The sequence below is a fragment of the Hyla sarda genome, chromosome 8 (assembly GCF_029499605.1).
Source record: "Hyla sarda isolate aHylSar1 chromosome 8, aHylSar1.hap1, whole genome shotgun sequence".
In the NCBI taxonomy this organism is placed as follows: Eukaryota; Metazoa; Chordata; class Amphibia; order Anura; family Hylidae; genus Hyla; species Hyla sarda.
The window spans coordinates 41870186-41892178 of NC_079196.1; the positions used below are offsets into that span (position 1 = coordinate 41870186).

Consider the following 21993-nt stretch of genomic DNA (forward strand, 5'->3'; position numbering starts at 1 on the left):
TAGGTGGATGTGCACATTGTTAAACACTTTGAACACCAGGTGGCGCCATACCTTGTACATAAATGTCATAACTCTTTTTACTGGATGGTTTTGTTAACAGTGTGAAAAAGGTAAACATAGTTCATTTTTGTACAATCTGTATAATGAAGTGATATTTTACAGGGGGGGGGGGGACGGGGGGGCGACCCTTTAGCAACCAAGATTTTTTTTTTTTATTGAAAGTTGCTGAAAGTTTATTACTGTGATTTGTTTGGGTGTCATGAAACACAATAGCAAGAAGCTCATTAACACATTTACTGTTTATTGTGCTAATTCCTTCTGACACCGGAGCTCCGGGCCATCACATTGGGAAGGAACAGGTTCTGGTAGAATGAACTTTCCCCGGCAATTAATTGAAAGTATATTTCCAGAGATTTCCTCAAAAGCCGAGCAGGGCAGATATCTCATGTGATATAATAAAGTTGCTTTCTTGTTAAAATCCCATATCTTATCCTTCATTTCTTGCAATCATATTGATTTCCTTTTCCACACTTATCTTTCATGGGCACTGGTTGACTGGAGACAAGATCTTCTGGGTGACCAACCGACAGAGGAATGAGCTCTATATATGAGCTTTATATAGTCAATAATAGCTGAGCACCGCCTGGAGTGAGAGAACACTCTGCTTGTTGCCTGGCTGTTTCACCTAGCGATTAGCACTTCCTGCTTCATTCTGTTTTGGCCAGGCCTTAGTAAAAGGAGCGCAAGAAAATGGCGGACTGCACAAGCAAATGAACTGAGCAGTATCTTGAGCTGGGGAAGGAGGAGTCTGGACATGTGCTTGTGGCTATCTTGGATTACTGGCAGAAAGCAGAGAGAGAGAGAGAGGGGGGGGGGGGAGAGAGAGGGGGGGGGAGAGAGGGGGGGGGAGAGGGGGGGGGGAGAGAGAGAGAGGAGGGAACAGCCAGTCAGTCACGATCTTGTCCCAAGTGCTGCAGCAACTCAATGAAATCTGCTAGTAAGTTGACAAGATCCAGAGCTGGTTGCAGCAAAGCCCTCTGTAAGCAGTGAAGAGAAACTTAAGGATGGACTGACCTGATTTAGAGCCTGTGGAAGGGTAAGCTTAAAACCTTTTTTTTCTCTTTTCCACAACAGGGTACCCTAAGCTCACAAACAGATAAAAGACCTTGATCTCTGCTTTATTGGCATTCAGAGAGTTTCAGCCTACTCCAAGTAAAACTGTGGAGAAGGACTTTGTATGGGCCACATCTATTCAATATGCACCAACTGAAGGTACCCAACGGCCACTACAGCAAAGATTTGGGTGGGCCTCAGGTGTTATTGTGCATGGATATGGCCTGTATACATATTGTATTTGTCTGATTTTTGTGCTATACTGTACCTTACTGTTTTGTTAGGTTGTTCATAGTGGTTTTCCTTACTGCAATACAAAGTTAGGTTTGTGTCAGTTTTATAAATGTTGCAGGATCCTAAATCCATACCCTGGATGCTCTGTTGGGTGGAGGCACTACCACAGATATATTCTCCAGCTCCCACATCATGGAAGCTCAGGAGAACACGGAGCGGTAACAAGGTTAAGGGAAACAAGGGATATAGGTGGACACCCCCAAAACCCTGTTATTGATGGAGGCACTGCTGAGATAAACTGGCATACAGCCAGTAAGGATATGTTAATTCCCTAGGCCTCTCCTTCCTTTGCAACAGAGTGGGCCAGACAACGAACATAATGGTAATAAAGATGGTGTCTTCAGGGATATTCTGCAGGATTCTGATGGTAACTAAGTTAAGGGATTCCAGGGATATGGGTGGACACCCCCAAAACCCTGTTATTGATGGAGGCACTGCTGAGATAAACTGGGATACAGCCCATAAGGATATGTTAATTCCCTGGGCCTCTCCTTCCTTTGTAACAGAGTAGGCCCAACAATGGAAATACCGGGAATAAAGATGGCATCCTCAGGGATATCCTGCGGGATTCTGATGTTAACTAGGGTAAGGGACTCCAGGGATATAGGTGGACACCCCTGAAACCCTGTAACACATTATTTGTCTCAAAATCTTAAAAGTTTTTTTTCAGTGGGAAGTCTTTTAACAGCACGTGAAGATTTTCTTTTTACGGTGTAAGCCAATGTTCCATTTTCTAGAGTGAATCTTATGAGTTCCCTCCACTGAAACACACATTAGCCCCAAGGTGGCTATCAATTTATTTAAATAAAAAAAAGAAATAATTCTGATAAAGCACATGTTCAGTACAAATGGCTTAACCTCATATGGGAGAAAGCTGATCAAAAAATGGTTGAAGGGGTACTCTGCTGCTAGACATGGTATCCCCTATCCAAAGGCCGGTGCCCCATCACCATCTCTGCCTCAGCACCGCTGTCATCCGATGCACAGAGTGAACTCTGCTCCATGTTGGAAGACTGGCGACCACAGTTGCCACGCCCCTACCATTAAAGTCTATGGGAGGAGCCATGATGGCTGTGTACTAGCCATCACACCCCCTTCCATAGACATAAGGCTGGAGGTACCCTGGTTGGAAAACACTGCCTTACCTGTATAAAGAATCCCTTGGGGAAAACAAAAACACAAAAATGAAATTGTCCTCAAGGCCAAAATGGGCTGTTTCCTTAAAGAATTAATTTAACATGGACTTATAATGAGATATATAGTAGAATTATTCCCTTGACAGTATTATCAATGGCCAGTAAGTCTGGTATGTGACTGCCATGGCCAGAAATTATCCACAGTGATCACAGTCACTTCAAAATAATGTTTCCATACAAGTTATTTTTAATGTTTTTTTAATACAAAAAAGGGCAAATTTTTTATGTATTTTGGTTTATTTTCTGTAGTTTTGTCTGGCGTATTCTTAATTTTATTGGAAATGCTTTTTTTTTTCAGAATTTGGCAGTTTTTTTACTCTGTTCTAACACTGATGATTCTTTGCGTTTGTTAAACCCACATTGTTTCTCTTGGCAGGCTGCGATTTTAGAGAACTGCCACTTGCCAAAAAAAAACACCAAAGGCAAAAATATGGGTTTGGCATTTCATATTTTCCCATTGACTCCCAGCTAATATCTGGCCTCAGTGTTTTTTTAAACACAAAATAAAACCCTGTGCGGCAAATGTGTTTTTTATTTTTTTTTTGCAGTTTTTGACACAAAAAAAAATTGACACAAAACTAGTGGAAACCCAGCCTTAAAGGGAATAAATCATAAAATTTTACTGTATATAACACTTGGCAACGCGTTATATATGGTAAAATCTGTATCCTCACCATCACTGGGGGACGTTTTTGCCCCCAGGGTTGGTGAAGATATGAAGTTATAAATCCCTCCCCCCCCCCCAGCCCTCCCCAGGGTGGAGATTTGTACTAACCAGCACTTGTCACTCCCCCATTGCTCCGTGGTCCCGCCCCCTCGGCTTGATTGGCGGCTTGCATCACCACTCTGCTCCATCTGCAGAGCAGTGACCCGAGCAGTCAATCAAGCCAGGGGGCAGGACCACGGCCGGTGCGACAGGACCCAGTATGTATAGGTGCCCGCCCAGGCGACTGCTTGCGGGGAAGCCCGGGGGACTTTATTACTTTATATCCTCACCATCCCTGGGCGCAAAAACTTCCCCCGGGATGGTGAGGATAAAGATTTTAGCATATATAACGCATTGTCAAGCGTTATATATGTAAAATCTGATGATTGGTTCCCTTTAAAGAGTACCTGTCATCAAACCATATTTTGTAAGCGAACTCAGATTATATTCACTAACTACTCCCAACACCCCTCCTGCCCTCAAAAAGTTTTTTGAGCTTTAGAAAACTCTGTATCATCCCTTTCCCCTTGCTAACATTGTGTGAGCCCCCGGCAGGAGAAAGTTTGCGTTCCCCAGCAGGCGCAATATCACTGAAGCCTGTGAGAGCTGTGCTCCACCATGCCCCACATGCACTTCCTGAGTTTGGTCTCGTGCCAGGCCGGGAGGAAACCAACTAACTGTTTGACTTGTGCAGGGAACAGAACAGAGCCACCTAGTGGCCATTTTTTCCATCACATTAAAAACATATAAATGTTGAGAATTTTAACAGCAAGTAAATAGCAAAGTTTCTTATAATTACATAAGGAACAATATATTAAAAGTCTAGTTTGGTGACAGGTTCTCTTTAATGCAGTGATCGGCAATGGAGCATGGAACCCTTAATGCTGTGTAAGGGGGCAATTTAACTGATAAATATTGGCTTTTTGTCATTTAATGCCTTTTTCTTTCCATTTAGTTTAGCCATATTCGAATTTGCGATATTTCACAAATATTTGGAAGAATATTCGTCCTATATTCGCAAATTTCGCATATTCGTTCACTTTTTTTCCATGTGAAATTCGTAATAAAACACGCAAAATGCTTTCAACTACTTTCCTATTGGTTACCTCTGACAACTGTATTTGCATCCTTCTCATTGGCCCACAAGCAAAAAGAAGGGAGGGATCAGTGTCCTCTGGAAGTGCTGATATTTGCGAATTTTCGCATATTCGCATATGCACCTTCTTTGGACCAAAAGCTGGAAGCAAGGAGGGATGATCACTTTTTATTTACACAGTACACATCATTGTGATGTGTACTGTGAAAAAAAAAGAATATTTGTCATAACAAATTTAATTTGCGATATTCAAAATATTTGCAAAATCGCGTACTTCCGATATTCGCTAAAAAAAATTTGCTATTCGAGTCCTGTCTGTCCACCCTCACTTCCTGTATTTTGACTCCTCACATTTCTTAACCAAGGTATATTGCAAAAATACATATAATGGTATTATCTATATTATATAAAAAGTTTTTGTTAACGAAAGGTACACTTTAAGAGATGTGGGATTATGGGTAATTACCGATTGCCAGACCCTGTCCTCATGTCATGCGGGCTTCTTCTTAATAGAGTATAGACTTAATGAAGGATTCGCTGCACCTTTATACCATTATAATAATTATAGAACATCAGAGCTCCAATTAACATTTGCTGGTGCATTCTAATAACCATCACTTAACTGCGTTCTCCCTTTTAATTAAGTGCTGGATATAAAAAGCGAGCGGTAATTCCTGCCACTGATTTTTGTAACTTTGCATTCATTGAAGTAAATAGTACAGTCAGTATTATTATTTTTTAATTATTAAATTTTTTTTTTACAGATTTTAAGGGAGATAAATCCTCCAAAGCACAATTTAAAAGCAGATTCTGCCATCTAGTGGTCATACGTTATATTGCAGTTATATTGTTTTTTTATTAACTGAATACGGAAATATGAATCCGATGAATGGCTTTTGTTTAGCTAGTATATATATATATATATATATATATATATATATATATATATTATACTTTTCACTGTAAAGATCCATGAATTGAATTATTTGATAATTACAAATAACAATTACAAAAAATTATAAAATCTAAACATTTTTTTAGATACCTTTTAATCTGTTTTGCTATTGACAATCGTGTAAAACAAATGGAAAGTAGTCCTTGGCTGATAATGCCTTGTCATGCTCTTTTTATTTTTTCATATTTTTTTTTTTTTTTTTTTTTTTTGTGCGGGGGGGGGGGGGGGGGGGAGGGTTGTATATGTTGAAAAGTGACTTTTACAGAAGCTGTCTCCAGAAGAGCTGCCTTTTTTCCCTCTGTAGAGCTACCTTAAAGGGGTACTCTGGTGGAATACATGTTTTTTAAATCAACTGGTGCCAGAAATTTATACAGATTTGCAAATTACTTTTATTAAAAAATTCTTAATCATTCCAGTACTTATCAGCTGCTGTATACTACAGAGGAATTGTGAATTTCCTTTCCAGTCTGGCCACAGCGCTCTCTGCTGACACCTCGGTCCATGTCAGGAACTGTCAAGAGCAGGAGCAAATCCCAATAGAAAACCTCTCCTGCTCTGGACAGTTCCTGACATGGACAGAGGTGTCAGCAGAGAGCACTGTGGTCAGACTTGAAAGAACTGCACAACTTCCTCTGGAGCATACAGCAGCTGGTAAGTACTGGAAGGATTAAGATTTTTTTTAATAGAAGTAATTTACAAATCTGTATAACTTTCTGGAGCCAGTTGATATGAAAAAAATTGTTTTCCACAGGAGTACCCCTTAAATGGGGCTTAGTTGCAATACCTGGCACAGCCAATGAGCATAAGTGGTCTTGTAAAAAAAAAAAAAAAAATCCTTTATTTGTACAATTTCATTCAACTCCTTTCATGGGCATTATACAATAAACAAGTTTTCATTAAATAGATGTAATTTGATGACCAATTTTTCTTTTGTCTTTTATTTTGTTACTAGCTGAGTACCCGGCGTTTGCCCAGTATCTTGTTGTCATACCCCAACCCCATATCCTGTCCTCATATCCCGACCTCCTATCCCCTCCTCCTATCCCGACCTCCTATCCCGACATCATATCTCGACCTCCTTTTCCCGACCTCCTTTTCCCGACCTCCTATCCCGGTCCTCCTATCCCGACCTCCTATCCAGTCCATCTATCCCAACCTCCTATCTCCACCTCCTATCTTGACCTCCTATCCTGACCTCCTATCCCGTCCTCCTATCCTGACCTCCTATCCCGACCTCCTATCCCGTCCTCCTATCCTGATCCTCCTAACCCGACCTCCTATCTGGATGCATAATATGTGTACCTGGTATTGAAATATCTCCAGCCGTACGGAAATTATGTGGGAACATACATTTCCCATTGATTTGCATGGGACTTTAAACAAAAACCCTGACATTCACAAATGGGGGTAGTTAAGGGTTAAATTAACTATCCTATATTTTAATTGGACATATAAGTAACATGTGACCAAGTATTATCGAAATATCTCCAGCCGTTTCGAAGTTATGCAGTAACATATATTTCCCATTGACTGGTATGGGACTTTAAACATAAACCCCGCCCCTGGCAAATGGGGGTGAGTAAGGGTTAAATCACCTATCCTATGTTTGTTGTTGACATATAAGTAACATGTGTGCCAAGTTTCATGTTAATATCTTTAGCCGGTTGGACGTTTTAGTGGCACATACATACATACATACACACACACACATTGAGTTTTATATATATATATATATATATATATATATATATATATATATATATAAATCCCTTGAAAAGAATGATCAGTTTCAGAATGCTAGTGTGAACAATATTTTTTTTTTTTTCTAGACTTCTTACCCCCTAGTGATGGGCATTCTGGCTCTTTTCAGTAAGAAGGCACCCTCAGTTCACAAAAATAAGGTAGGGGAGGTGGGCATCAATCCTGGACTCTTGTAGGTGCCTTTTGGCCTGAAGGGGAAGGGAAAGATTTGTTAAGGACGCTACACTTTCGGAGAACAGTGTGCACTTTTTTTTTTGCACTTGGTAAACCTCTTAAGGACGCAGGGCATACCTGTACGCCCTGCGCCTGATCCCAGTCTATAATGCGGCTAATGAAAGCCGGGACCTTGGGCTAATAGCGTGTGGCACCGATGGTTATGCCGCGCGCTATTAACCCTTTAGATGCGGCATTCAAAGTTGATACACTCCCGGCAGCTCAGTCGGGCTAATCGGAACCATCACGGTGAAATCCGTTAACTGCATCCAACGCGTCCGATTGGCGATTGATTGCTCCAAGCCTGAAATCCAGGTTTGAGCAATGGACCGCCAATAACACTAATCATTGCCATGTTAATGTGTGGCAGTGATCTGTGTAAAAGATCTATGGGAGCTATAACATTGCAAAAAATAATGTGAAAAAAAGCTAATAAAGATCATTTAACCCCTTCCCTAATAAAAGTAAGAATCACCCCCCTTGTCCCATAAAAAAAAAAACAGTGTAAATAAAAATAAATATAAACATATGTGGTATCACCGCGTGTGAAAATGTGCAAACTATAAAAGTATATAATTAATTAAACCGCACGTTCAATGGCGTACACGCAAAAAAATTCCAAAGTCCAAAATAGCTTATTTTTGGTCACTTTTTATATCATGAAAAAATGAATAAAAAGCAATCAAAATGTTCGATCGATAGAAAAATCAAACAGCTAAAAACTTCAGGTCACGGCGCAAAAAATGAGCCCTCATACCAGCCCGTATGCTGAAAAATAAAAAAGTTATAGGGGTCAAAAGATGACAATTTTAAATGTAATTATTTTCATGCATATAGTTATGATTTTTTCCAGAAGTATGAAAAAATCAAGCCTATATAAGTAGGGGATCATTTTAATCGTATGGACCTACAGAATAAAGATAAAGTGTCATTGTTACCGACAAATGAACTGCGTAGAAATGGAAGCCCCCAAAAGTTACAAAATTGCTTTTTTTCTTCAATTTTGTCACACAATGATTTTTTTTTTTTCCTTTTTGCTGTGGATTTTTTGATAAAATTACTAATGTCACTGCAAAGTAGAATTAGTGGCGCAAAACATAATATGGAATTTTAGGTGCAAAATTGAGTCCTTAAGGGGTTAATAAATGCACTGCCTCGCCATCTTTAAAAAATGTAAAAAAAAAGAAAGCTGTTAATAGATTATTTTGACTTCTGGAGAGATCTCTGACTTTGGTATACATTCCCAATCAGTTTCCAACACTCCTAGTTGGAGTAAAACATTGACTTTAAGGGAAAGCCAAAAAAAAGTTGTGTGAGAGCTGCTTTACATTTCCTTACTTCACAGAATTTTCAGTGGAGCGTGAATAATCTATAAGTCATTACACGTCTATATGATCTCATCGAGAACAAACAGCCCTTTTGTCCTATGATAAAACCCGCACACAGTGAGTGTCAATCAGCAAACAGAAAATTAAAGTTTTGCAAAAACTGTCTTGCGTTAACAATGTTAAGAGAGCAGAATATGATCACATGTCCAAGCTCCTGTCCAATAGATGCAGGAGTTGGACCTATTTCACCCCCTAGCCTGGGAGAGGTGGGACTTTTTCTCTCCTCTTAAACTACCTGAGAAGAGTACAAGAATAAGCCTTAGGTTATGTTCACACGTCCGAATTTCCGCATTTAAATCCAAATGAAAATTCTGCATGGGTTTAAAGCATCTTCACTTCAATGGGATTCTGCAGTCCCACTCACACAGCAGAATTTTTGCAGCTAAAATTCTGCATTCCGTGTTCTGCAAAAAAAGTCATGTCTTATAATTTAGCAAAATTTGGCTGTGAAAGCCCGTTGAAGTCAATGGGGCTTTTTTTTCTCCACTAAATGTGGATTTGGTGTGAATTCTGTGTAGAATTTAACTTTTGCAATGAATGGAGGCACCTTTTTAACATGCACTGTGGATTTATGTGGAATTCAAGACACTATTACAATCTTTTTCATGGAGCACACAGGACAAATCGTGTGACGTCACAGAATTGTATACTTGTATCCCACATGAATCTGCTGTATCAGCTGTGAGTTTCCATCTAAACAAATATTCTAACTATGATAACACTCTAAAACGATTTATGTTGGACGTCCTCTTTTTTGTTCTGAAACACAATTTTTTCTCCTTTGATGGGCAATTTTATTCTCAGATAACAGGATGCCCCATGGGGGCCAATTTTTCCCCGTCCCTAGCTAATCTGTACATGTCCAACTGGGAGGAGGTTCATCTATATACGGCCAATAACAACTTCCACCCCCTTGTGGGGTGGTATGGCTGTCATATAGATGACCTCCTCCTGGTGTGGACCAAAGAACAAGTCATCCTGTTTGTAGACTACCTTAATCATAATTCTCACAACCTTAAATTTACCAATCAAATGAACAACAAAAAGACCAACTTTTTGGATTTGACAGTAACGGGAGACACAAAGAATAATGTGATACACACAAAACTATTCCGTAAACCCAACATCTTGCATGCGAAAAGCAGTCATCCCATACATACAACCCGCAATCTCCCTATAGAAGAACTTATATGAGCAGAGAGAGCATCTTCCTCTACATCAGCATACGAAGCAACCTGTCGGAGTATTAAAAACCGGTTTAAAAACCGAGGTTATACACAATCAATATTAAATAGAGCACAATGTATAGCCGACCCCAATCAAAGAGACGCTTACTTACAAGAACCTATTTTAAATTCTACACAAATTAATTCCCCATATGTGGCAACCTCTTCCACATCGTACAGTAGGGATATTCAAAACATCTGCACCATACTATGGAAACATTTACCCATCTTATATCAGGATAATGATGTGGCAGCTCTCCTACAGAACGGTACCCACTTTGCTGCTAAAAAGGGAGAATCTTTAAAGGGGTACTCCGCCCCTAGACATCTTATCCCCTATCCGAAGGATAGGGGATAAGATGTCAGATCGCCGGGGTCCCACTGCTGGGGACTCCAGGGATCGCTGCTGCAGCACCCCGCTATCATTACTGCACAGAGCGAGATCGCTCTACACATGATGACGGGCAATACAGGGGGCGAAGCATCGTTACGTCACGGCTCTGCCCCTCGTGACATCACGGCCCGCCCCTGTCAATACAAGTCTATGGGAAGGGGGCGTGGTGGTTGTCACGCCCCTGCCATAGACTTGCATTAAGGGGACGGGCCATGATGTCATGAGGGGCGGAGCCATGACGTCACGCTGCTCCGGCCTCTGTATCGCCCGTCATTACACACAGAGCGAACTTGCTCTGTGCAGTAATGATAGCGGGGTGCCGCAGCGGCGATCCCCGGGGTCCTCAGCAGCGGGACCGCGGCAATCTAACATCTTATCCCCTATCCTTTGGATAGGGGATAAGATGCCAGGGGAGGAGTACCCCTTTAAGAGATCTCCTATCTCCAAGGGAATTGACTAAAAAAAAATGAACAAAAATTGTCTGGCAACCAGAGGTTGTTACAGGTGCAATTGGGCCAGATGCACCTGCTGTACCCTATTATCTAATACATCTACTTTTTCATCTACTACATCCAAACAGAAATATACTATAAAAACTTTACTCAATTGCAATTCTACACATGTAGTTTATTTGGTTACATGTAAAACTTGCCATTTTCGCTGCCCTGCCAGCATCCTTACGAGCAATCGCTCAATATCTGGACTTACCAGACATTTTCGTGATCAACATCAGAATGACCTTACAGATTTTGAAGTGATGGGGATTGAAAAAGTTTTTTCATGCCGTAGGGGAGGAGATTCCCAAAAAGCCTTTTGGATTCTCACCCTCGATACATGTTCCCCGAAGGGCATGAACACTAAACACGATCTTATGTACATCTATTGAATATCTATCTATTCCCCACCCTTCCACTATACATAAACATTATCTTTCTCTACATATATTTTATGTATATTTTTTTACTCCATCTCTACAGATTATTTACTTTTTGGCTATACACCAAGTTAGGTCCTATTCATACACATGCGGCAACTGAGCCTCTCTCTATATATGCGTTCTAGGATCATGTGCCATTACTTATATGCATATATTCCTTATGGCTACTTTAAGCTTTTGCATATGCGATCTGATCGTACTCTCACATTTTCTTAAATTATGATATATATGTATGCTATCAATGCTTCACTTATGTCTCATACATAGATATATATGTACTATTATTATTATACATCTATCTTTCCATATGTATCAATATAATTGTCCCAATATTGAGAGGTATCACGATATGTTTAATCATGCCGCATATCTCATCATGCATTTAAATGTCACTTTTGTGATATCTTGACACTTAGGCCCCGTTCACACTACGGAATTCTCGCGGCTGAATTCCGCGAGCGGAGATTCCGCCTGGCGGCCGCCGCCGGAGGTGCTTTGGCGCTAGGGCCGCGGGGCACTGAGCCGTCACCATTGATGGCTGTGCAGTGCTCGCGGAATCCGCTCAAAGAATGAACATGTTCTTTCTTTGCGCAGAACAATTTCAGCGGCGGAATTGTCCGCTGCGGAAATTCCGCAGAGTGAACAGGTCTCGCGGAGACCCATTCACACTAATGTTAAGCTCACACCGCGGAGTTCCTCTCGTGAAATTCCGCGAGAATTCCATAGTGTGAACGCACCCTCAGGGGGAGATTTATCATTACCTTTAGACAATTTTTTTTGTCCATTTTTTTTTTGCGCTATTCAGGCGTAGCTGGCTTTTTAGCGACTTTCTAGCGTCTTTACATATAGATACTTTTTCCTTTTCTGCCTAAATGTAGACCATTTTATTTATGACCATGCAGTGGTCACGTATTTATTATTTGCGACTTTCCTGAAAAGTCGCTATTTCTCACGCAAATGACAATTATTTGTCGCAATGCTACACCCCCTCACAGTAGATGTGACAAAAAGTTCTATGTCTCTCACATCCAGGGCCGGTGCTCAGTCACCGACCTGACCCATTCTTATAGATTGGAGCGAGGTCGGGATGCCCATGCACACTAGCATACAAGGGCCTGATCAGGACCTTGTATGCAGCAAGAGCCGCCATCAGGGGGGTACAGCCAGTACTCCAGTAAGGAGCCCGGGCCCCCGCTGCACCCCGCTTCTCTCCCCCTGCCGTCCTGGGGTCCTCCGTAGTTCAACCACCACCGCCGCCGATGCCCCATTGCCTCCCCCATCCCCGGTTTTATAATTACCTGTTCCCGGGGTCCGCACTACTTCTGGCTCCGGGGGCGTCCTGAGCTGTCACTGTGCACACTGACTGTGACGTCGCGTGGAAGTCGTCACTCATCGCTGCGCAGGGCGCAGGACGACGCAGGAGCCAGAAGTAGTGCAGGCCCTGCATGTCCAGGCATGCTGGGAGTTGTAGTTCTGTAACATCTAGCCCTGCACATGTTGCCGAACTACAACTTCCAGCATGCCTAGGTAGTCTGGGCATGCTTGGAGTTGAAGTTTTGCAACATCTGGAGGGCCACAGTTTGGAGGCCACTACACAGTGGTCCCCAATCAGTTCTCCTCCAGTTGTTGAAAAACTACAACTCCCAGCATGCCCGTCGGCTGTCTGGGCATGCTGGGAGTTGTAGTTTTGCAATAACTGGAGGCACACTGTCTGGGAAATATTATCTGTTTTCTAACTCAGTGTTTCCCAACCTGTGTGCCTCCAGCTGTTGCAAAACTATAACTCCCAGCATGCACTGACAGACCATGCATGCTGGGAGTTTTAGTTTTGCAACAGCTGGAGGCACACGGGTTGGGAAACACTTATGTAACAAACACTTACCGTATATACTCGAGTATAAGCCGACCCGAGTATAAGCCAAGGCCCCTAATTTCAACCCAAAATCCCAGGAAAAGTTATTGACTCGAGTATAAGCCTAGGGTGGGAAATACATCATCCTCCCCCCTGTCATCATCCAGACCCCCGTCATTAACATCCTCATCATCATCACCGCCTGTCATCATCCAGTCCCTCAACATCATAACCTGTCATCATCCCCTTGTCATCATCCCCACCCCCCTTCATCATCCCCTTGTAATCATCCCACACACACCCCCTTCATCATCCCCTTGTAATCATCCCACACCCCCCCTTCATCATCCCCTTGTCATCATCCCACCCACCCCCTTCATCATCCCCTTGTCATCATCCCACACCCCCCCTTCATCATCCCCTTGTCATCATCCCACACCCCCCCTTCATCATCCCCTTGTCATCATCCCCACCCCCCTTCATCATCCCCTTGTAATCATCCCACACCCCCCCCCTTCATCATCCCCTTGTCATCATCCCCACCCCCTTCATCATCCCACACCCCCCCTTCATCATCCTCTTGTCATCATCCCCCCCCCCCCTTCATCATCCTCTTGTCATCATCCGCCCTCAGTGGTCTTCAACCTGCGGACCTCCAGAGGTTTCAAAACTACAACTCCCAGCAAGACCAGGCAGTCATCGGCTGTCTGGGCTTGCTGGGAGTTGTAGTTTTGAAACCTCCGGAGGTTCGCAGGTTGAAGACCACTGCGGCCTTCAACCCCCTCTCTGCAGCATCCAGCCCCCTCTCACCCCCTTTAGTTCTGTACAGTACTCGCCTCCGCTCGGCGCTGGTCCGGTGCTGCAGGACTGTCGTCCGGTGGGATAGTGGTTCCGGGCTGCTATCTTCACCGGGGGCGCCTCTTCTCCGCGCTTCGGGCCCAGAATAGAGGCGTTGCCTTGACGATGACGCAGAAGTACGTTGGTAATGAATGTACCTCTGCGTCATTGTCAAGGCAACGTGACTATTCTGGGCCCGGGCCCGAAGCGCTTAGAAGAGGCCTCCCCGGTGAAGATAGCAGCCCGGAACCACTATCCCACCGGACGACCTCCTCTCCGGACAGTCCTGCAGCACCGGAACAGCGCCGAGCGGAGGCGAGTACTGTACAGAACTAAAGGGGGTGAGAGGGGGCTGGATGATGTCGAAGGCCGCAGTGGTCTTCAACCTGCGGACCTCCGGAGGTTTCAAAACTACAACTCCCAGCAAGCCCGGACAGACGATGGCTGCCCGGGCTTGCTGGGAGTTGTAGTTTTGAAACCTCTGGAGGTCCGTTGGTTGAAGACCACTGCGGGTGGAGAGTTCACTCGAGTATAAGCCGAGTGGGGTGTTTTCAGCACGAAAAATTGTGCTGAAAAACTCGGCTTATACTCGAGTATATACGGTATGTAACAAACTCTGTGTTTTGCAACCAATGGGCCTCCATCTGTTGCATAACTACAACCCCCAGCATGCACGGACAGCAAAAGGGCATGCTGCAAGTTATAGTAGGGTGCCTCCAGCTGTTGCATAACTACAAGTCCCAGCATGCCCTTCTGTCACTGCATGCTGAGAATTGTAGTTTTGCAACAGCTGGAGGTTTGCCTGGCTATGCTCTTACAAGTATTGCGCTGAACGCGAGACCCGTTCACACTGCGGAATTTCAGCGGCGGGCATTTCCGCCGCTGAAAGTGTTCGTGCAAAGGAAGAACATGTTCATTCTTTGCGCAGATTCCGCGATCGGACCATAGCCGTCAATGGTGACGGCTCAGTGCCCCGCGGCCCTAGCGCCGAAGCACCACCGGCGGTGGCCGCCAGGCGGAAACTCTGCTCGCGGAATTCAGCCATGAGAATTCCGTAGTCTGAATGGGGCCTTAAAGGGTACTCCGATGGAAATCAAATTATTTTAAATCAACTGGTGCCAGAAAGTTAAATAGATTTGTAAATTATTTCTATTTAAAAATCTTAATCCTTCCAGTACTTATCAGCTGCTGTATGCTCCACATGAAGTTGTGTAGTTCTTTCCAGTCTGAACACAGTGCTCTCTACTGTCCAGATTTTAACCTCTTAAGGACCCAGGACGTACGGGGACGTCCCCGCACCCTGGGCCTTAAGGACCCAGGACGTCCCCGTACGTCCTGGCGTTTTCCGGTCTCTGCCGCTCGCCGGGCAGAGATCGGAACTGGATGCCTGCTGAAATCCTTCAGCAGGCATCCAGGGCAAACGCCGAGGGGGGCCATGTAGGCCCCCCATGTCGGCGATCGCCGCAAATCGCAAGGGAAATCGCCCTTGCGATCTGCGGCGATACCGGGCTGATCGGGTCTCTGGGACCCGACCGCCCGGTAATTTCGCATGATCCCGGCTGTCACAGACAGCCAGGACCATGCTGAAGTATCGGAGCGAGGTGGCACGCCTGCCACCTCCTCCTATACCCTGCGATATGTCGGTTAGTGAACCGACCAATCGCAGGAGGGGGGGCGGTTACTTCCTCCCGTCCTGCCCGGCCCCTGAAAGTCGGGACAGGACGGGAGGAAGACCGGAGGACGCGGCGGGGGACGGGGGAGTGCTGGGGACCGGCCCCGGTACTTACCTCGTCCCTGAAGACCCGGATCCCGGCGAGGAAGATGGCGGCGGCGGCGACAGGTGAGTTGATCTTCAGCCGCGGTCGGGCCCTTTACAGCAATGCACGTCGCCGTAAAGCGACATGCATTGCTGTAATAGGACCCTGTAAACTACAACTCCCAGCATGCCCAGACATCCCTTGGCGTCTGGGCATGCTGGGAGTTGCAGTTTTGCAACATCTGGAGGTCCACAGTTTTTGGACCACTGTGCCCTTCCAGATGTTGCAAAACTACACATCCTCAGCATGCCCTTACTGTCCAGGCATGCTGGGAGTTGTAGTTCTGTAACATCTGGCCCTTCAGATGTTGCAGAACTACAACTCCCAGCATGCCTGGACAGTTTTGGCATACTGGGAGTTGTAGTTTTGCAACATCTGGAAGGGCACAGATTGGGAACCACTGTATTAGTGGTCTGCAAACTAGTCCTCCAGATGTTGCAAAACTACAACTCCAAGCATGCTGGGAGTTGTAGTTCGGCAACATCTGGCTCTAAAGATGTTGCCGAACTACTACTCCCAGCATGCCTGAGAATGTTTGGGAGTTGTGGTTTTGCAACAGCTGGAGGCACACTGGTTGGGAAACATTGTTTCCTAACTCAGTGTTTCCCAACCCGTGTGCCTCCAGCTGTTGCAAAACCACAACTCCCAAACATTCTCAGGCATGCTGGGAGTAGTAGTTTTGCAACAGCTGGAGGTCCCCCCCCTGTGAATGTACAGGGTACACTCACATGGGCAAGGGGCTTACAGTGAGTATCGGGCTGCAAGTTTGCAATGCAGCAAATTTTGCGCGGCAGCTCAAACTCGCTGTAACCCCCCCCCCCGCCCGTGCGACTGTACCCTAAAAACACTACACTACACTACCACAAAATAAAATAAAAAGTAAAAAACACTACATATACACATACCCCTACACAGCCCCCCTCCCTCCCCAATAAAAATGAAAAACACCTGGTACGCCACTCTTTCCAAAATGGAGCCTCCAGCTGTTGCAAAACAACAACTCCCAGTATTGCCGGACAGCCGTTGACTGTCCAGGCATGCTGGGAGTTTTGCAACAGCTGGAGGCACCCTGTTTGGGAATCACTGGCGTAGAATACCCCTATGTCCACCCCTATGCAAATCCCTAATTCAGGCCTCAAATGCACATGGCGCTCTCACTTCGGAGCCCTGTCGTATTTCAAGGCAACAGTTTAGGGTCACATATGGGGTATCACCGTACTCGGGAGAAATTGACTAACAAATCTTGGGGGGCTCTTTCTCCTTTCACCCCTTATGAAAAGGTGAAGTTGGGGTCTACACCAGCATGTTAGTGTAAAAAAAATAAACTTTTTACACTAACATGCTGGTGTTGCCCTATACTTTTCATTTTGACAAGAGGTAAAGGGGAAAAAAGCCCCCCAAAATTTGTAATGCAATTTCTCCCGAGTACGGAGATACCCCATATGTGGGCACAAACTGCTCTGGGGGCACACAACAAGGCCCAGAAGGGAGAGTGCGCCATGTACATTTGAGGTGATTTGCACAGGGGTGGCTGATTGTTACAGCGGTTTTGACAAATGCAAAAAAAAAAAAAAAAAACACATGTGACCCCATTTCGGAAACTACACCCCTCACGGAATGTAATAAGGGGTGCAGTGAGAATTTACCCCCCACAGGTGTCTGACAGATCTTTGGAACAGTGGGCTGTGCAAATAAAAAATGTTGTACAGCCCACTGTTCCAAAGATATGACAGACACCAGTGGGGGGTAAATGCTCACTTTACGCCTTCTTACGTTCCTCAAGGGGTCTAGTTTCCAAAATGGTATGCCATGTGGGGGTTATTTTGCTGTTCTGGCACCATAGGGGCTTCCTAAATGCGACATGCCCCCCGAGCAAAATTTGCTCTCAAAAAGCCAAATATGACTCCTTCTCTTCTGAGCATTGTAGTTCGCCCGTAGTGCACTTCAGGTCAACTTTTGGGGTACCTCCATACTCAGAAGAGATGTGGTTACAAATTTTGGGGGGTATTTTCTGCTATTAACCCTTGCAAAAATGTGAAATTTGGGGGGGAAACACACCTTTTAGTTATTTTTTTTTATTTTTTTTTTACGTATGCAAAAGTCGTGAAACCCCTGTGGGGTATTAAGGCTCACTTTATTTCTTGTTACGTTCCCCGAGGGGTCTAGTTTCCAAAATGGTATGCCATGTGTTTTTTTTTTGCTGTCCTGGCACCATAGGGGCTTCCTAAATGCGACATGCCCCCGAGCAAAATTTGCTCTCAAAAAGCCAAATATGACTCCTTCTCTTCTGAGCATTGTAGTTCACCCATAGTACACCTCAGGTCAACTTATGGGGTACCTTCATACTCAGAAGAGATGGGGTTACAATGTTTGGGGGGTATTTTCTGCTATTAACCCTTGCAAAAATGTGAAATTTGGGGGGAAACACACATTTTTGTGAAATTTTATTTTTATTTTTTTACATATGCAAAAGTCGTGAAACACCTGTGGGGTATTAAGGCTCACTTTATTCCTTGTTATGTACCTCAAGGGGTCTAGTTTCCAAAATGGTATGCCATGTGGGGGATTTTTGCTGTTCTGGCACCATAGGGGCTTCCTAAATGCAACATGCCCCCCAAAAACCATTTCAAAAAAACGTACTCTCCAAAATCCCCTTGTCGCTCCTTCGCTTCTGAGCCCTCTACTGCGCCCGCCGAACACTTTACATAGACATATGAGGTATGTGCTTACTCGAGAGAAATTGGGCTACAAATATAAGTATACATTTTCTCCTTTTTCCCCTTGTAAAAATTCAAAAATTGGGTCTACAAGAACATGCGAGTGTAAAAAATGGAGATTGTGAATTTTCTCCTTCACTTTGCTGTTATTCCTGTGAAACACCTAAAGGGTTAAAACGCGGACTGAATGTCATTTTGAATACTTTGGGGGGTGCAGTTTTTATAATGGGGTCATTTGTGGGGTATTTCTAAAATGAAGACCCTTCAAATCCACTTCAAACCTGAACTGGTCCATGAAAAATTGTGAGTTTGGAAATTTTGTGAAAAATTGGAAAATTGCTGCTGAACTTTGAAGCCCTCTGATGTCTTCCAAAAGTAAAAACACGTCAATTTTATGATGCAAATATAAAGTAGACATATTGTATATGTGAATAAAAAAAAAAATTATTCGGAATATCCATTTTCCTTACAAGCAGAGAGCTTCAAAGTTAGAAAAATGCAAAATTTTCAAATTTTTCATAAAATTTGGGGATTTTTCACCAAGAAAGGATGCAAGTTACCACAAAATTTTACCACTATGTTAAAGTAGAATATGTCACGAAAAAACAATCTCGGAATCAGAATGATAACTAAAAGCATCCCAGAGTTATTAATGTTTAAAGTGACAGTGGTCAGATGTGCAAAAAATGGCCGGGTCCTGAGGTGTAAAATGGCTGGGTCCTTAAGGGGTTAAGCATATTTCCATAGCAAACCTATCCTGCTCTGGACAGTTCCTGACATGGACAGAGGTGTCAGTAGAGAGCACTGTGGTCAGACAACATCCTTTGTAGCATACAGCAGCTGATAAGTACTGGAAGGATTGAGATTTTTTTTTTATAGATGTCATTTAGAAATCTGTTTAACATTCTGGAACCAGTTGATTTAAAAAAAATTGTTTTCCACCAGAGTACCCCTTTAACATAATCTTTAGTGGAAAATGTTTCAAAATCATGGAAAACCCCAATGGGGTGAACTCACACGCAGCTGAATTGTTGCAGAAACGTGGAGATATTTCAGAGGAATAGGACAGTAGGTTTTTTTTTTTAGCAACAAATTTTCTGTATTATAATAGGAGGTACATGGTAACATATAAAGGCTCAGCAGGAAATCTTTTCATTCCAGTCTTACGCAATTATTATCTCTGCAGCGACTGATATACAGTGATCCCTCAACTTACAATGGCCTCAACATACAATCGTTTCAACATACAATGGTCTTTCCTGGACCATTGTAAGTTGAAACCAGACTCAACATACAATGACAATCTGGACAAAGACAGTCCAGATCTGTGAAACATGTCAATGGCCGAGAGAACTGGACCAATCAGAATGGGCAGTTTACTGGTAAAACCCCTGTATGACTGAAGCGTATGCACTGACTGATGTCTGGTAGCGCCCCCTACAGTACAGGGAGGTATTACATGTTCTGAACACTTTACCTGTACCAGGGTTACCTGCTCCTTTGGACACCAGGTGAGGGAGACTCCATGGGGGAGATTTATCAAAACCTGTGCAGAGGAAAAGTTGCTGAGTTGCCCATAGCAACCAATCAGATCGCTGCTTTCATTTTGCAGAGGCCTTGTTAAAAACGAAAGAAGAAATCTGATTGGTTGCTATGGGCAACTGGACAACTTTTTCTCTGTACAGGTTTTGATAAATCTCCCCACATGTTTTTTTTTTTTTTTAGGACATTGCGTGTACTGTACAGGACCCCGAAGAAGCTCCTGTCCTCTACATAGACCAGTGTTTCCCAAGCAGGGTGCCCCCAGCTGTTGCAAAACTACAACTCCCAGCATGCCCGGACAGCCTTTGGCTGTCCGGGCATGCTTGGAGTTGTAGTTTTGCAACAGCTGGAGGCTCCCTGCTTGGAAAACACTGACATAGACAGTGATTACAGCTCCCAGCAGATCTTTCTTACTTTTATATACTTAGGACTTGCTTTATCTATATTAGTTATCTACTTATTTTTCTTTAATTCTCACTTTTTCCTATTTTTGGATGACATTTTGGGGCTTTACAACCAATTACCAGGTTTCCATAGAGTTCTGGTCTCACCATACAATGGTTTCAACATACAATGGTCGTCCCAGAACCAATTAATATTGTAACTTGAGGGACCACTGTACCTGGTATGTAGCGGGTGGGTAAACTGCATGTGGCAGATATACACCCGCAAGGACATAGCACTGCGGAGTACAGCTTGTGGCTTCTGTGGCGGACATAGTGCTGATCAGACTCTCGGGGGAAAGTCCCAGGCCTGCCATTATAGTCACTGATCTTTATGAGATGAGGAAAGGAATGTAGTATGTTTGCGAAATTCTAATCTTTAGTTAACAGCTTGTAAATGATTCCTCTTTTCTGTTGCATTAGGAAGAATGTACAACCAGGGGAACTCCTGCACAGAAAAATAAAATGTTCACGCTGAATTTGTACTATAGACTTTTTAGTGAACTCCTCTACAGTGTTATTGTACACTGCATGTGATGTTGCAATGTTTATTACTAAACCTTGTAAAACATACGACCTGACACCCAGCTTTCCCGGTCTCCCAAAGACTATAGGTCAAAAGAGTGCATAGGCTATCCCCTATTATGGGTAAGAACCTTATTTAATCTGGGTAAGGTAACGGTGTATGTCTTCTGCTCTGTCTGCTATAAAACATATTACTGAGGAAGGATAATGGGGACCTCAGAGTGAGTCGATATGTGGTTTATACTTAGTTAAAGGAGTACTCCGGCGCTAAGACATCTTATCCCCTTAAGATGCCTGATCGCGGGAGTCCGACCGCTGGGGACCCCCGTGATCTTGCACGCAGCACCCCGTTAGAAACATTCGCCGGAGCGTGTTCGCTCTGGGTCTGATTACTGGCGATCACGGGGACGGAGCAGTGTGATGTCATGGCTCCGCCCCCGTGTGACTTCACGCTCCGCCCGTTCAATGCAAGCCTATGGGAGGCGGCATGACAGCTGTCACGCCCCCTCCCATAGGCTTGCATTGAGGGGGCAAAGCGTGGCGTCACACGGGGGTGGAGCGTGACGTCACACAGGGGCGGAGCCTTTACGTCACACTGCTCCGTCCCCGTGATCACCAGTAATCAGACCCGGTGCGAACACGCTCCGGGGACTGATTCTAACAGGGTTCTGCATGCAAGATCACAGGGTTCCCCAGCGACGGGACCCCTGTGATCAGGCATCTTATTCCCTATCCTTTGGATAGGGGATAAGATGTCTTAGCGCCGGAGTACCCCTTGGGCTCACACTGGGCACCATAAGCATATATATATACAGACCATCACACAGAACATTAGCAGTGCTTTAGTCATATCTGTCCATTTAATCCCTTAACGTCATTGGACTTACAGTAAATATACTTCCTGGTGCCTCGGTACCTAATGCTCTAGGACGTACATTTACATTCTGTTCACGAAGGGAGCGCAAGAGCTGCACTCTCCTC

General features: G+C 44.1%; 1 long non-coding RNA gene across 2 annotated transcripts; it reads right to left on the minus strand.

The window, feature by feature from the left end:
- Window positions 1–304: 304 nt before the first annotated feature.
- Window positions 305–20113, minus strand: LOC130284887 (uncharacterized). 2 transcript variants are annotated; one of them, XR_008847178.1, is made up of 4 exons: window positions 19980–20113; window positions 7199–7309; window positions 1382–1420; window positions 305–839 (listed from the first exon to the last, which is right to left on the minus strand). It is a non-coding gene; the product is annotated as an uncharacterized LOC130284887 (long non-coding RNA). The 2 variants fall into 2 exon arrangements; XR_008847177.1 differs by lacking the exon at window positions 1382–1420.
- Window positions 20114–21993: the final 1880 nt, after the last annotated feature.